This window comes from Amphiura filiformis, chromosome 2 (assembly GCF_039555335.1).
Source record: "Amphiura filiformis chromosome 2, Afil_fr2py, whole genome shotgun sequence".
Classification (NCBI taxonomy): Eukaryota; Metazoa; Echinodermata; class Ophiuroidea; order Amphilepidida; family Amphiuridae; genus Amphiura; species Amphiura filiformis.
Window position 1 is genome coordinate 26,266,948 of NC_092629.1, and position 13,382 is coordinate 26,280,329.

Below are 13,382 nucleotides of genomic sequence, written 5' to 3' on the forward strand. Positions count from 1 at the left end.
ACTGGGGAAGCCTTGGTGATGGATGTAGTATCTGGAGTATTTGGTACATGTAGATTCACTGGGGAAGCCTTGGTGATGGATGTAGTATCTGGAGTATTTGGTACATGTAGATTCACTGGGGAAGCCTTGGTGATGGATGTAGTATCTGGAGTATTTGGTACATGTAGATTCACTTGGGAAGCCTTGGTGATTAATGTAGATCATGTAGTATCTGGAGTATTTGGTACATGTAGATTCACTTGGGAAGCCTTGGTGATGGCTGTAGTTTCTGGAGTATTTGGTACATGTAGATCCACTGGGGAAGCCTTGGTGATGGCTGTAGTTTCTGGACAGTGGCAAAGCCAACATAGCAGCTGTATTTTGCTGTACACTACATTGGTAAGTAAAAGTAAAACTCTGGGTATTTTAATAGGAAATTTCACTAAATATCGTAAATTCTCATAAAATTCTGTAAAACATAAGACATCAAAGAAAAACCAATATTTTAGAGACAACTAAAGTGTTAAGTACAATGCACCCCATGTCCCCACCCCAAATGACAAAATAAATTCAGCGGTAGAGAGTTGAAGTACTGTGCTATCAGTGATATATAGAGTCTACTGTAAATAGCTGATGAAGTAGTGTGCTATCAGCAGTAGATAGTTGATGAAGTAGTGTGCTATCAGCAGTAGATAGTTGATGAAGTAGTGTGCTATCAGCAGTAGATAGTTGATGAAGTAGTGTGCTATCAGCAGTAGATAGTTGATGAAGTAGTGTGCTATCAGCAGTAGATAGTTGATGAAGTAGTGTGCTATCAGCAGTAGATAGTTGATGAAGTAGTGTGCTATCAGCAGTAGATAGTTGATGAAGTAGTGTGCTATCAGCAGTAGATAGTTGATGAAGTAGTGTGCTATCAGCAGTAGATAGTTGATGAAGTAGTGTGTTATCAGCAGTAGGTAGTGGATGAAATAGTCTGCTATCAGCAGTAGATAGCTGATGAAGTAGTGTGCTATCAGCAGTAGAAAGTTGATGAAGTAGTTTGCAATCAGCAGTAGATAGTTGATGAAGTAGTCTGCTATCAGCAGTAGATAGTTGATGAAGTAGTGTGTTATCAGCAGTAGATAGTTGATGAAGTAGTGTGTTATCAGCAGTAGATAGTTGATGAAGTAGTGTGTTATCAGCAGTAGATAGTTGATGAAGTAGTGTGTTATCAGCAGTAGGTAGTGGATGAAATAGTCTGCTATCAGCAGTAGATAGCTGATGAAGTAGTGTGCTATCAGCAGTAGAAAGTTGATGAAGTAGTTTGCAATCAGCAGTAGATAGTTGATAAGTAGTGTGCTATCAGCAGTAGATGATGAAGTAGTGTGTTATCGGCAGTAGGTAGTGGATGAAATAGTCTGCTATCAGCAGTAGATAGCTGATGAAGTAGTGTGCTATCAGCAGTAGAAAGTTGATGAAGTAGTTTGCAATCAGCAGTAGATAGTTGATGAAGTAGTCTGCTATCAGCAGTAGATAGCTGATGAAGTAGTGTGCTATCAGCAGTAGAAAGTTGATGAAGTGGTTTGCAATCAGCAGTAGACAATTGATGAAGTAGTCTGCTATCAGCAGTAGATAGCTTATGAAGTAGTGTGCTATCAGCAGTAGAAAGTTGATGAAGTAGTTTGCAATCAGCAGTAGATAGTTGATGAAGTAGTCTGCTATCAGCAGTAGATAGCTGATGCAGCAAGCGTTAGTAAATTACTAGCCGTGCATACATATTGTACTACATCACTAGCAACAACAATCTTCAGAGCAATAACATCCGCTGAAGACGCCGGTTGACCCGGTGAAAGCGCTCCGTGAGTGTACCAAATTTGAGTAGCGAGAAGTATAATTTTGCTTTCTATCTTAATTCAAGATTCATGAATAGAGCAAATCTGAAGTAAGTACTCGGAAATTTCCATGGAAGGTTTTCTGTTGCTGAGTTGGCCAGAATTGCCCTGCTTCAATGCTCACACACAGGTTATAACAATAGAATCCAAGATTTATTTCCAGTCTACCTCAACTGCTCATATTAAAGCATTAAACCATAACAATGATGAAGTAGTGCTTTATCAGTAGGTAGTTGATGAAATAGTTTGCTGTCAGTAATAGAAAGTTGATGAAATAGTTTGCTATCAGCAGTAGATAGTTGATGAAGTAGTGTGCTGTCAGCAGTAGATAGTTGATGAAGTATTGTGCTATCAGCAGTAGATAGTTGATGAAGTAGTGTGCTATCAGCAGTAGATAGTTGATGAAGTATTGTGCTATCAGCAGTAGATAGTTGATGAAGTAGTTTGCTATCAGCAGTAGATAGCTGATGAAGTAGTTTGCTATCAGCAGTAGATAGCTGATGAAGTAGTTTGCTATCAGCAGTAGATAGCTGATGAAGTAGTTTGCTATCAGCAGTAGATAGCTGATGAAGTAGTTTGCTATCAGCAGTAGATAGTTGATGAAGTAGTGTGCTATCAGCAGTAGATAGTGTATGAAGTAGTCTGCTATCAGCAGTAGATAGTTGATGAAGTATATTGTGCTGTCAGCAGTAGATAGTTGATGAAGTAGTGTGCTATCAGCAGTAGATAGTGTATGAAGTAGCATGCTATCAGCAGTAGATAGTTGATGAAGTATATTGTGCTGTCAGCAGTAGATAGTTGATGTAGTGTGATATCAGCAGTATAGTTGAAGTGGTGTGCTATCAGCAGTAGTTGTTTATGAAGGGATGCGCTGTTTAAAAATGCTGTCATGCAGATTTTCACTATTCATAAAAACATTATTTAGGTTAAATTATTCCACCCTTTCTGTCTGTCAACACAACATCTGCCCATTCAACCCTTGCAATTTAGTACATACTTCTGTGAGCTAGGTGCTCACCTGTGGTGAGTTATTATAGAACTAGCCCTGTTCCACAAACCGCGACGCCTCTCGAATAGCGAGCGAAGCGAGCACCGAGCGCAGCTGACGTTCCACAAGCCATGACGCCTCTCGAATAGCGAGCGAAGCGAGCACCGATTGGTGGAATATCTTGGATCATCATCATAGGTATAAGAGTATACTGCACAGAACGTACTAAGTTATTATTAAAATCAACCCAAAATAGTAAAATTAACAGTAATATCATTATGATCTAGATTTTGTATGCTTAGACTTGTGCCAAGTCTTGACATTTTGTGACTAAGAAAACATACACCCTTTTCCCAACAATTCAAATCGTTGGGTCAGTGTAAGAACTGTGTAAATGACATTAATGGATCATGAAAATAAAATGCACACATTTTAAGATACGTTGAAGAAGCAATTAATAAATTTGATTTTGAAAGTTAAAAAACAATAATCAAGTAAAGCAATTGAAATATAAAAATGGTCCCTGTAAAATGAGAACAATTCTTATACAATGTTCTCACCCTAGCACGACTAATTGTCAAAATGTTCACTTCTATTGCCTGTTAGGTCCAACTAACAGATTAGGGTTTGTTTCATTTTAAAAGGCACAATATTTTTTATCCCTTAAAAAAATTCTGTATTTTTCTGGTACCTGGAATAGATCACGCCACACATGAGCCTGTCTGTGGATTGTATTCAACTTTACCGTTAATGTTTTGTTTGAATTTAGTTCATAGAAAGTTGCTTTCTGAAGGCAATTTACTGAATCGGTGACATGTACTGTTGCTATGTATTATTGAAAATCATTCAACTAGGGTACGCTACCCGCCTACTTCTTGAGTTTGACATTTATATCCATTTGTAATAAGTTACGCCCATATCATTTACAGATATCCCATGTTGGAGTAAGGGTGCTTGTTGGATTTAGTCCTGGATTATATGGAATAAGGAAACCCGGATCTATTAACAACAGGTGAGTTTGTGTTTTTGTAGAGTGTATAAGAACTTTAAAATGTTAGACTACATGTTCTATACATGTGTAATTTTGACTGGGCTAGCTTGCAGAGTGGTAAGGGATTTTAGCTCTTTTCACGCAGATCTTGACTGCAGACGACAAGTTTCAATTTTTTATTATTCCAAAATTTCAGAATTGTAAATTTTCATGAACATATTTGGAATCGGCATGAAAAATGTATTAAAATGAGTACAAACAAGCATAGTATTGGTTCAGTGGTTCTTAAGATAGCACTTGATATTTTTGAGAAAATATCTCAAAGCATAGACTTTTTATGTTGAAGCCTATGGCTAGCATTCAGGGCATTACATTATACATGGAATCTATAATTCAAGAAACAAACCAACAAAATCTGAATATCAGTTAAACTTGTATCAATTTAGCGTTACCATCAATTGTGTAGAAAAATTTCATAAATAATAAGATTTAGTTAATCTTGTGCGATTTAAAAAAGGTGAGTCTGGCTATTATATTTGATTTATACTTACCAGGGACTGACATTTGAAAATGAGAAAAGAGAGCTGTAGAATGCTCTTCTGGTCTCTTCAAGAAGAGCTTTAGAAGAGCGGTTTGCACCTGTGGCCATTAAAGCATAAAGAATTTAACAAGTCATCTAGAGGAGCTATAAATCGCTCTTGCAAATGCAACTTAAGAAGAGCTGTAGAGTGACTGCTCTCACTCCTCTCAAAAGGCAGTCCCTGACTTACGTATTATTTATTTAAACATTATTAGTCACAGAAATTCAAGCAGTTGTTTTGGATGAAAGTGTCACTCAGTTGTATAAACGATAGATGATTTGAAAATATTTTGTTTAAGTGGGGCATCTTGTGGAACTGATTTCAAGTGAGATGTTATTGTAAAATTGATCATTTTTGCGCATTATTATGAACTGCTTCACTTTTCTAAAATTTGTGATTTTTAGTTTTCGTACATAAAACTATAAAAAAAACCACCATATTCACACCTTTGTTTGTCACTCTAGCTGTATTGATCACAAAAATTAATGTTTCGCAAAAATGTCCACATTTAGTGGTCTCGATTCAAATTTAGTGTTATAAGCAGGTTTATCTTTTTGAAAAATGTCCAAATCTTAATTTGGAATATCAGGGCTCTTTGGTAACTTACTTAGAAATAATTAGAATGTTTAAGGAAGTAATTTTCTTGAAATTGATCTCAACCAGAATGTTAATACTGAATTGATTAAATAGATACAGTGGCGGCACCATAATTTTTTTTAAAATCAGGGGCGGGTGTCAAAAATGCTCACAATTTTGTATTTTTTGTTCTGAGGGGGAGGCAAACAGGGGGAGTTTAAGATGGGGGTCCCCCGCATGGCTGTTGGCATTGCCACTGAATAAATATGGATATTAATATATAGACATGTTAGGATAGGGTTATTATAGAAATCTAGGAATGCCAAAGTCATCCATTTAGTTAATTTGATCTCAACCAGAATATTTTGGGGATCTGAGGCTAAAATGCTCACAATTTTGTACTTTTTGTTCAGACGGGAAGGCATATAGGGGAATTATGATGGGCCCTACATGGCCCCCTTGGCACCGCTACTGAATAGATAGGGTTTTATGTAGAGCTGATTAGGCCAAGTAAAATAAATAACATGTATATCATCCAGACTTTCTCAAAATTTGGTGAAGGAGGCCTTTATAATTTTAATTTGTTACAATTTACTATACATTTCTTTGTAAAATTGCAATTGCAAAGGGTTTGTTGTTACATCATAAAAAACGGGGAGGCCCCTAATATTTTTGTTATTTCCCTAAAGCCTACCCCTAGCTTGAAGAAAGTGTTAGCAATGTGTTTAAAAATGATAGCCAAGAACTCCTTAACATGTCTTTTTATCACAACAATTTAGGAACAAAGTAATAAGAAAAATAACTAAAATGTTTGAAAATCTTCCAAAATCGACGATGGCATATTATGGAACTATGTTGGAATGCCAACGATGCTTTCAATGAGGCTGTTTATAAACTGATTTAAAATATTACTGCACATAAGGAACTCAAAATAAGAGCTTTAGTGAACTGGAATGAATATGGTCTAATTTTGGAAAATTTAACATTAGAATGGTAGGGAATTGGTCTAAGTGGATGAATAAGAGTGTTAAGAAACAGGGTAGGCCTAACACCGTGAAACTGGCTTGAGGAGTTAAGGGGCTCACAGACGCATTACTACATGTACATGAGCCATCCAAGTGGTAATTCCTTGGGGTCCTCGGCCCTCCCACCAAATGCAGGTTAGAAGTAATGACAGGTCAAAGTGAATTTTTTTGGGGGGTGGGGTGCAAAATCAGCAAATTTTGTGCAAAATTGCCGCAAAAAGTAGATATTTTCGTAATATTGAGTTTTACTGGGGCAGGAGAAGAGTTCTGACTGTGGACATTTTGCTTATTAATATTGAATGTGTTTCAAATATGGTTAAGGACTTGATCTAGAATGGGTGGCAGGCTTAGAAATTTGGTAAGAATCCAAGAATTCAGTCTCACAGAGATTCTGCTGAACTGATTTGCATGAATGTATTGAGATTGTAAAAAGAGTTTTTGAGCCCGCACACAATGTAAATGGGGGAGTGTCTAAAGATTCTCGTAAAATGTTGTTGCCATAATTATACTCGCAAGGTGAAATGAAATTCTACCGTGGGTGGGGTTTATGGATCTAACTGTGATTGTAACATTCCTTTGCTTTGAATTGTGAATAATCTAACTTCAGAGTTGCCACTTCGTTGACTAAATACAAAGTTGGACAGGAGCCCAATTTTTACCTTTTACCAATTTAGTTACTGTATGACATAAGCCATATCAGGTAACAGAAATGGTTTAATCAGTATCTTGACATTCAAAAGTAGCCCAAAATATGTAATACCTTGCTTTGAATTGTGAATGCGCTGACTTCATGGTTGCCACTTATTTCACACACGGCAAAGTTGAAAAGGAACCCAATTTTACAATCGGTAACTGCACTACATACATGTAGCCAAAGCAGGTGACAAAAGTAGGGTGTTTAACATTACAATAACAGCCCAAATATATGTGTGAGCCACTCTATGGCAACTATGTTCAATTGAATTTGACTCTGTATTAATTAGTTATGCATGGTTAACATGGTTTTGTACACAAACACACACCAAAAGGCTAAATTCCCTGTACATTTCCAAGCAAGTCAGGCACATGAAGCAATCCACACACCTGTCAGTGCCACCTTCATCATGTTCATTGGTTGGTGTTATGGTGTATGAGTGGTACTTAGATTTAGGCCAATCATATATCAGGACAGTACCAGAGGAAACGCCCCTAGCTGATTCCAACAAAGTTTGCGCTACTTAGTGTGCAAAGTACATGTAGCTGTAAGTGTTTGTGGATTATATCACTCTGACTCGATGTTAATTCGCTCTCCCGTTCGCTCTATCCTAGTGAAAGTCAGTAAGTTTGTGCTGCTTGGGTGGACTTTGTTTATAGCTTACATATTTGGAATTTTAAGTTAAAGCTAGACTTGTTTGGAATATACCACCCGGAGGTGACACAATCAATTGCAGTAAGTTTGCTCTACTTTTTATATTTATATAATAGTTTCTGCTGTCTGTCTGTTGTAGCTATGACAGCTTCAATTCATGAAGGTAGTAGAGACAGATTTAGTCTTATCATATACAGTGTAATCAAGTTTAGGAATTTGGGTTGAACATTTGATTCAAATTCATATACATGCAGTTTAGGATTGAAGTTACAGATAGGGGCTGGAACATTTAGAATTTGGAATAAATATTCAGTTTAGGATTAGGTTCAAGGATTAGATTTAGCATTTGAGATTAGGGCTTAGTTTTTTAAAAGCAGGCTGGCCACAGAAAGCGTCTGGAAATTGGTTTGTGGTTGGGGCTTGGTTAGGACTGTGAAGCAAGCCAGAATTTTCTTCAACTGAGCCAAATTATGGACTGGTTACTTGAAAAGCTCAGTGTTGTATTGGATTTAGGGATAAGCTGAACATTTATGATTTTAGGTTTCAGTTTAGGATTAGGTTAAGTGATTAGGGTTTAGCATTTGAGGAGTTAGTTTAGGGCGAAGTTTATGGATTATTTTTCAAACTTAGGATCAAGTGTAGGATTAGGTGTTTGGATTATGGCTTAGAATTTAGGATTGGTCCAGTTTATGATTAGGTTTAGGGATTCGAGTTTAATATTTGAGTTTCTTGTTCACTTTAGAATTAGTTACAGTGATTAGGGTTTAGCATTTTGGGCCAGATTTCAGGATTATTTTCAGGTTAGGATGGGTTCAATCCAGCATTAGGATTAGGAGTTAGGGTTGTACTTTTTGGATTAGGGATCAGTTTAGGTTGAGGGATTAGCATTTAAAAATTTATGATTTAGTTTATGGTTCAATTTTGAGTTTGATTTGGGGACACCGGTTTAGCATTATGATTGGGTTCAGATCGGACTTAGGTTTAGGGATACTGATGTAAAATTTAGGATAAGGGCTCGATCAGTTGATTATAAGGTTGATGAATTATTGTTTAGAATTTAAAATTTTGGATTATATTAGTTTTAAAATTCAGTTTTAAATTAAATTTAGGGATAATGGTTTAGTATTTAGGATTGGGTTAGGATTAGGTTTAGGGACTAGCATTATGGATAAGGGTCAGTTTACAATAGGTTAAGGGTCAGTTTAGCATTTGGTTTATGGATAATGGTTTAGCATTACAATACTTATCAGTTTAGGATTAGGTCAAGGGAGTTACATTTTGGATTAGGGATTAGCTTAGCATTTGATTTAGAGATAGTAGTTTAGCATTTAGGATTGGTTTAAGTTTTGGATTAGATTTAGGTGTTAACATTTTATATTTCACCTTACAGTGTGTAGGGTTCAGGGTAAAATAAGGTTAGGGGATAATGGTTTAGCATTAGGATTAGGTTCAGAGTATGTTTATGGATAAGGATTTTGGATTAGGGTTCAGTTTAGATTTAGGTTTAGGGATAATGGTTTAGCATTTAGGATTAGGTTCAGTGTACATGGTTATGGATTAGCATTTTGGATTAGGGTTCTGTTTAAAATTAGGTTTAGGGATAATGGTTTAGCATTTAAGATTAGGTTCAGTCTAGGTTTATGGATTAGCAATTTGGATTAGGGTTCAGTTTAAATCGAGGTTTAGGGATAATGGTTTAGCATTTAGGATTAGGTTCGGTGTAGATTTATGGATTAGCAATTTGGATTAGGGTTCAGTTTAAATCGAGGTTTAGGGATAATGGTTTAGCATTTAGGATTAGGTTCAGTGTAGATTTATGGATTAGCAATTTGGATTAGGGTTCAGTTTAGATTTAGGTTAAGGGTCATAATGGTTAAGCATTTAGGATAAGGTTCAGTCTAGGTTTATGGATTAGCATTTTGGATTAGGGTTCAATGTAGGTTTATGGATTAGCATTTTGGATTAGGGTTCAGTTTAAAATTAGGTTTAGGGATAATGGTTTAGGATTAGGTTCAGTGTATGGTTATGGATTAGCATTTTGGATTAGGGTTCTGTTTAAAATTAGGTTTAGGGATAATGGTTTAGCATTTAGGATTAGGTTCAGTGCAGGTTTATGGATTAGCATTTTGGATTAGGGTTCAGTTTAAAATTAGGTTTAGGGATAATGGTTTAGCATTTAGGATTAGGTTCATTGTAGGTTTATGGATTAGCATTTTGGATTAGGTTCAGTTTAAATTTAGGTTTAGGGATAATGGTTTAGGATTAGGTTCAGTGTATGGTTATGGATTAGCATTTTGGATTAGGGTTCTGTTTAAAATTAGGTTTATGGATAATGGTTTAGCATTTAGGATTAGGTTCAGTGCAGGTTTATGGATTAGCATTTTGGATTAGGGTTAAGTTTAAAATTAGGTTTAGGGATAATGGTTTAGCATTTAGGATTAGGTTCAGTGTAGATTTATGTATTAGCATTTTGGATTAGGGTTCAATTGAAATTTAGGTTTAGGGATAATGGTTTAGCATTTAGGATTAGGTTCAGTGTAGATTTATGGATTTGCATTTTGGATTAGGGTTCTGTTTAAAAATTAGGTTTAGGGATAATGGTTTAGCATGTATGTGACCATCCTCCACAACTGAGCCGGATGTCGCCAGTGCCACTATTGAGATATGCTCCATTGAACTTAACAATAAACAATAGGAAACAAAGGATTTATTGACTGTTTTATTGATTTTTCACTACTTAAATGTCAAGTACTATAGACATGATATATACATCATTTTAAAGCTAATTTCAAGCAGAATATTTTGGTTGAATATCTCAAAAATGATGATTGGCGACTTCAGGGCTCAGTTGTACTGGATGGTCACATATAGGATTAGGTTCAGTCTAGGTTTATGGATTAGCAATTTGGATTAGGGTTCAGTTTAAATTGAGGTTTAGGGATAATGGTTGAGGATTAGGTTCAGTGTAGGTTTATGGATTAGCATTTTGGATTAGGGTTCAGTTTAGATATAGGTTTAGGGATAATGGTTTAGCATTTAGGATTAGGTTCAGTGTAGGTTTATGGATTAGCATTTTGGATTAGGATTCAGTTGAAATTGAGGTTTAGAGATAATGGTTGAGGGTTTACAATCCGGTTCAGTTTAGATAGAGTGAGGGATTAGCATTTTGCATTCTGTATCTGGGTTCCTTTTGATGCAGATTGAGGGATTAGCATTTGGAATAAGAGGATTAGGGGATTGTTTGGGGTTTTTTTGCCAAAATTGGAGATATTTTTTTTACTAGACTTTCAAGTTTCAATACAGTGGCGTGCCCAGGGTTGACTTTTGTGGCTCTATCCCCATCTACCCATTTGTCTGTAAAATCAGCCTATTTGAGGCCATATTTCAGCCTTCCAAGGCTCCTAACCCCCAGTGTTGAAGCTTTTAAAAAGGCTTCTGGACATGCCCCATGTAATACCTAAAGTGATAACCTTAACCCTAACCCAACTAGGACTCACTAAAGCTCACTATTAAAAACGCTCTGCGTGCATGCATTCCACGGGACTTGATGACGCAATCAGACCAAGTCATATATACCCAGGGAATCGTTGGCCGGATAGCGTCACCTGTGTAGCTACATGCTGGGGATCTTCTGCATGGCATGCGAGGGGTCCCAGGTTCGAATCCCGGGGGTGCCAAGTGACTTTCTTCTTCATCTTCTCTCCTTTATCGTTCCGTCTTTCCCTTCCGATAGCACAAAAACCACAGGTAGGGTTAGGGTTAATGCCCCATTAAGGAAGGAAAAAAGAAAGAGGAGGAAGAGAAAACTTTTTTCTCGGGTGTGGTTTTGAACCCCCGACCCATCGAGTGCCTCGCCCGTGCACAGGCCTACCTTGCCACAGGGGTCTAGCTTGGCAGGCCAGGCTTTTCGTGGCCATATGACTGTTCGCATGATGATGCAATCGCATCATGTGGGATACCCACTCGTGTCTGTTTTGTGAATTGAGGTTTTTTGATGTTTGGTTTGGTTAGGGATAATATACGATCTTTTAAAATTAAATTGGTTAATTGGTAAATCCACTTTTAGCATATTTGTAATGTTCACACATTATGTTTAAACTTACACCTGATTGGTATCCGCCAAATGTGTTGTGTTTACAGGACAACATAGCAATTTTGACATTACATTTGTTAAGGTTTTAAACTGATTTACATAGATAGTTTATTTAATTTTACCTCATTATTTTGGCTTAAAATGGACAGAAATACTTCCTGGCTGTTATTACTAATATTGTGTCATCATTTTTGGTAAAGAATAAGAAAATTAAAAGAGTAAAGAAATCATACATTATGGCTGTATACTAATTAAGTCGCTGCCTGTTAAACTAGCATTATGTTACCTCTCATCTTACTAATAAAATATTTCTTGGTATTTTAACAACTCAAATTAGCAAAAACAAATTTGGACCTACCACCTTAACCAGGGGTAGGGTAGTCCATTGAACTTTGAGGGTAAGGGGTTGATGAGGCCACTGCACGGTTTCTGGGCATGCCTGTAATAATTAAAAAAGAAATATTGTACTGATGCCATTGAAGAAAATGTAAATAATTCTACTAAGTTATGGAAAACAATAAAAAACTAATTCCAAGAAATAATGCAAATGTCAGATCTGTTCAAACTGATGATGGGTTTACAACATGTAATAAAGACATTGCCAATGAATTCAACTCATTCTTTACATCAATTGGAATTACTCTGGCTCACAAATTTGATAATGTAAATAAAAGTGATGATGCTAATGATGTTACTAATGATGAATGTAATAATGATGATGTATCTAGTAATTTCAATTTTGATTTTATTACTCCTTCTTTTGTATTTGTGAAATTTGTAATTTTTCTAATAAGAAATCTTCTGGTCTTGATAATTTCAATGTGAAACTTTTGAAACTTTCTGCACCAATTATATGTGACTCTCTTACTTATATATGTAATCTTTCATTGTACACTTCTGTATTTCCTTCTGATTGGAAACTTGCAAAAGTCACACCTATTTATAAAGATGGTGACAAATCAGATGTAAGTAACTATAGACCTATCTCTGTATTAAGTATTATTTCTAAGATTTTGGAGCGTGCTGTTCATAATCAATTATATTCTTATTTATCTAAACATGGTATTCTTCATTCATCTCAATCTGGTTTTAGGAATAACCACTCAACCACTACAACCCTTCTTGACACCTCTGACTACATTCTTAAAAATATGAATGATGGAAAATTAACTGGTGCAATTTTCCTTGACCTCAAGAAGGCTTTTGATACCATCAATCATAGTCTTCTAATTAACAAATTAAAGCAATGTGGTATTTCTGGCTCATGTCTAAAATGGTTTATATCTTATCTTAGTAATAGGTCTCAAGCTGTTAATATTTCTTCTACTATGTCTGACTTTAAAGATGTGAATATTGGTATTCCGCAAGGTACAATCTTAGGGCCTTTATTGTTTATCATTTTTGTAAATTCACTTCCAAACTCTGTTAACTGTAAAACTATAATGTATGCAGATGACACAACTCTTATATGTAGTTCTAATGATTCATCACTTCTTCAAGCAGAATTAAATGATAATTTGTCTAATGTTGCCTCTTGGTTGAATGAAAACAATCTCACATTGAATATCAAGAAAACAAAACTCATGATTTTTGGCACAAGTTATATGTTGAATACATTTGATGATATTGATGTTTCATACAATGGTATTAATATTGAAAGAGTTGATAAATTCAAGTATCTTGGGGTTGTATTTGATGAATTATTATCTTGGAATGAACATGTAAGCCATATTTCTTCTAATATCTCAAAGCGCATTGGCATAATCCGTAGACTTAGGTATTATCTTCCAAATGATACCCTTAAAATGCTTGTCAATGCCCTTGTCATGCCACACTTTGACTATTGTAGTCCTGTCTGGACAAATTGCATAAACACCCTTTCAACTTCACTTCAAGTGCACCATAATAGACTTGCTCTACTCTTTTGTCA

General features: G+C 35.9%; 1 protein-coding gene across 1 annotated transcript in view; it reads left to right on the top strand.

Annotated features, from left to right (window-relative positions):
* Positions 1-213: 213 nt before the first annotated feature.
* The window catches only part of LOC140146038 (uncharacterized), a 171,680-nt gene continuing 158,511 nt past the window's right edge, over positions 214-13,382 (top strand). The window contains exons 1-2 of the mRNA XM_072167780.1: positions 214-378; positions 3,768-3,850. The gene's annotated coding sequence lies outside the window, so the exon portion shown is untranslated. The remainder of the gene's footprint in view (positions 379-3,767; positions 3,851-13,382) is intronic.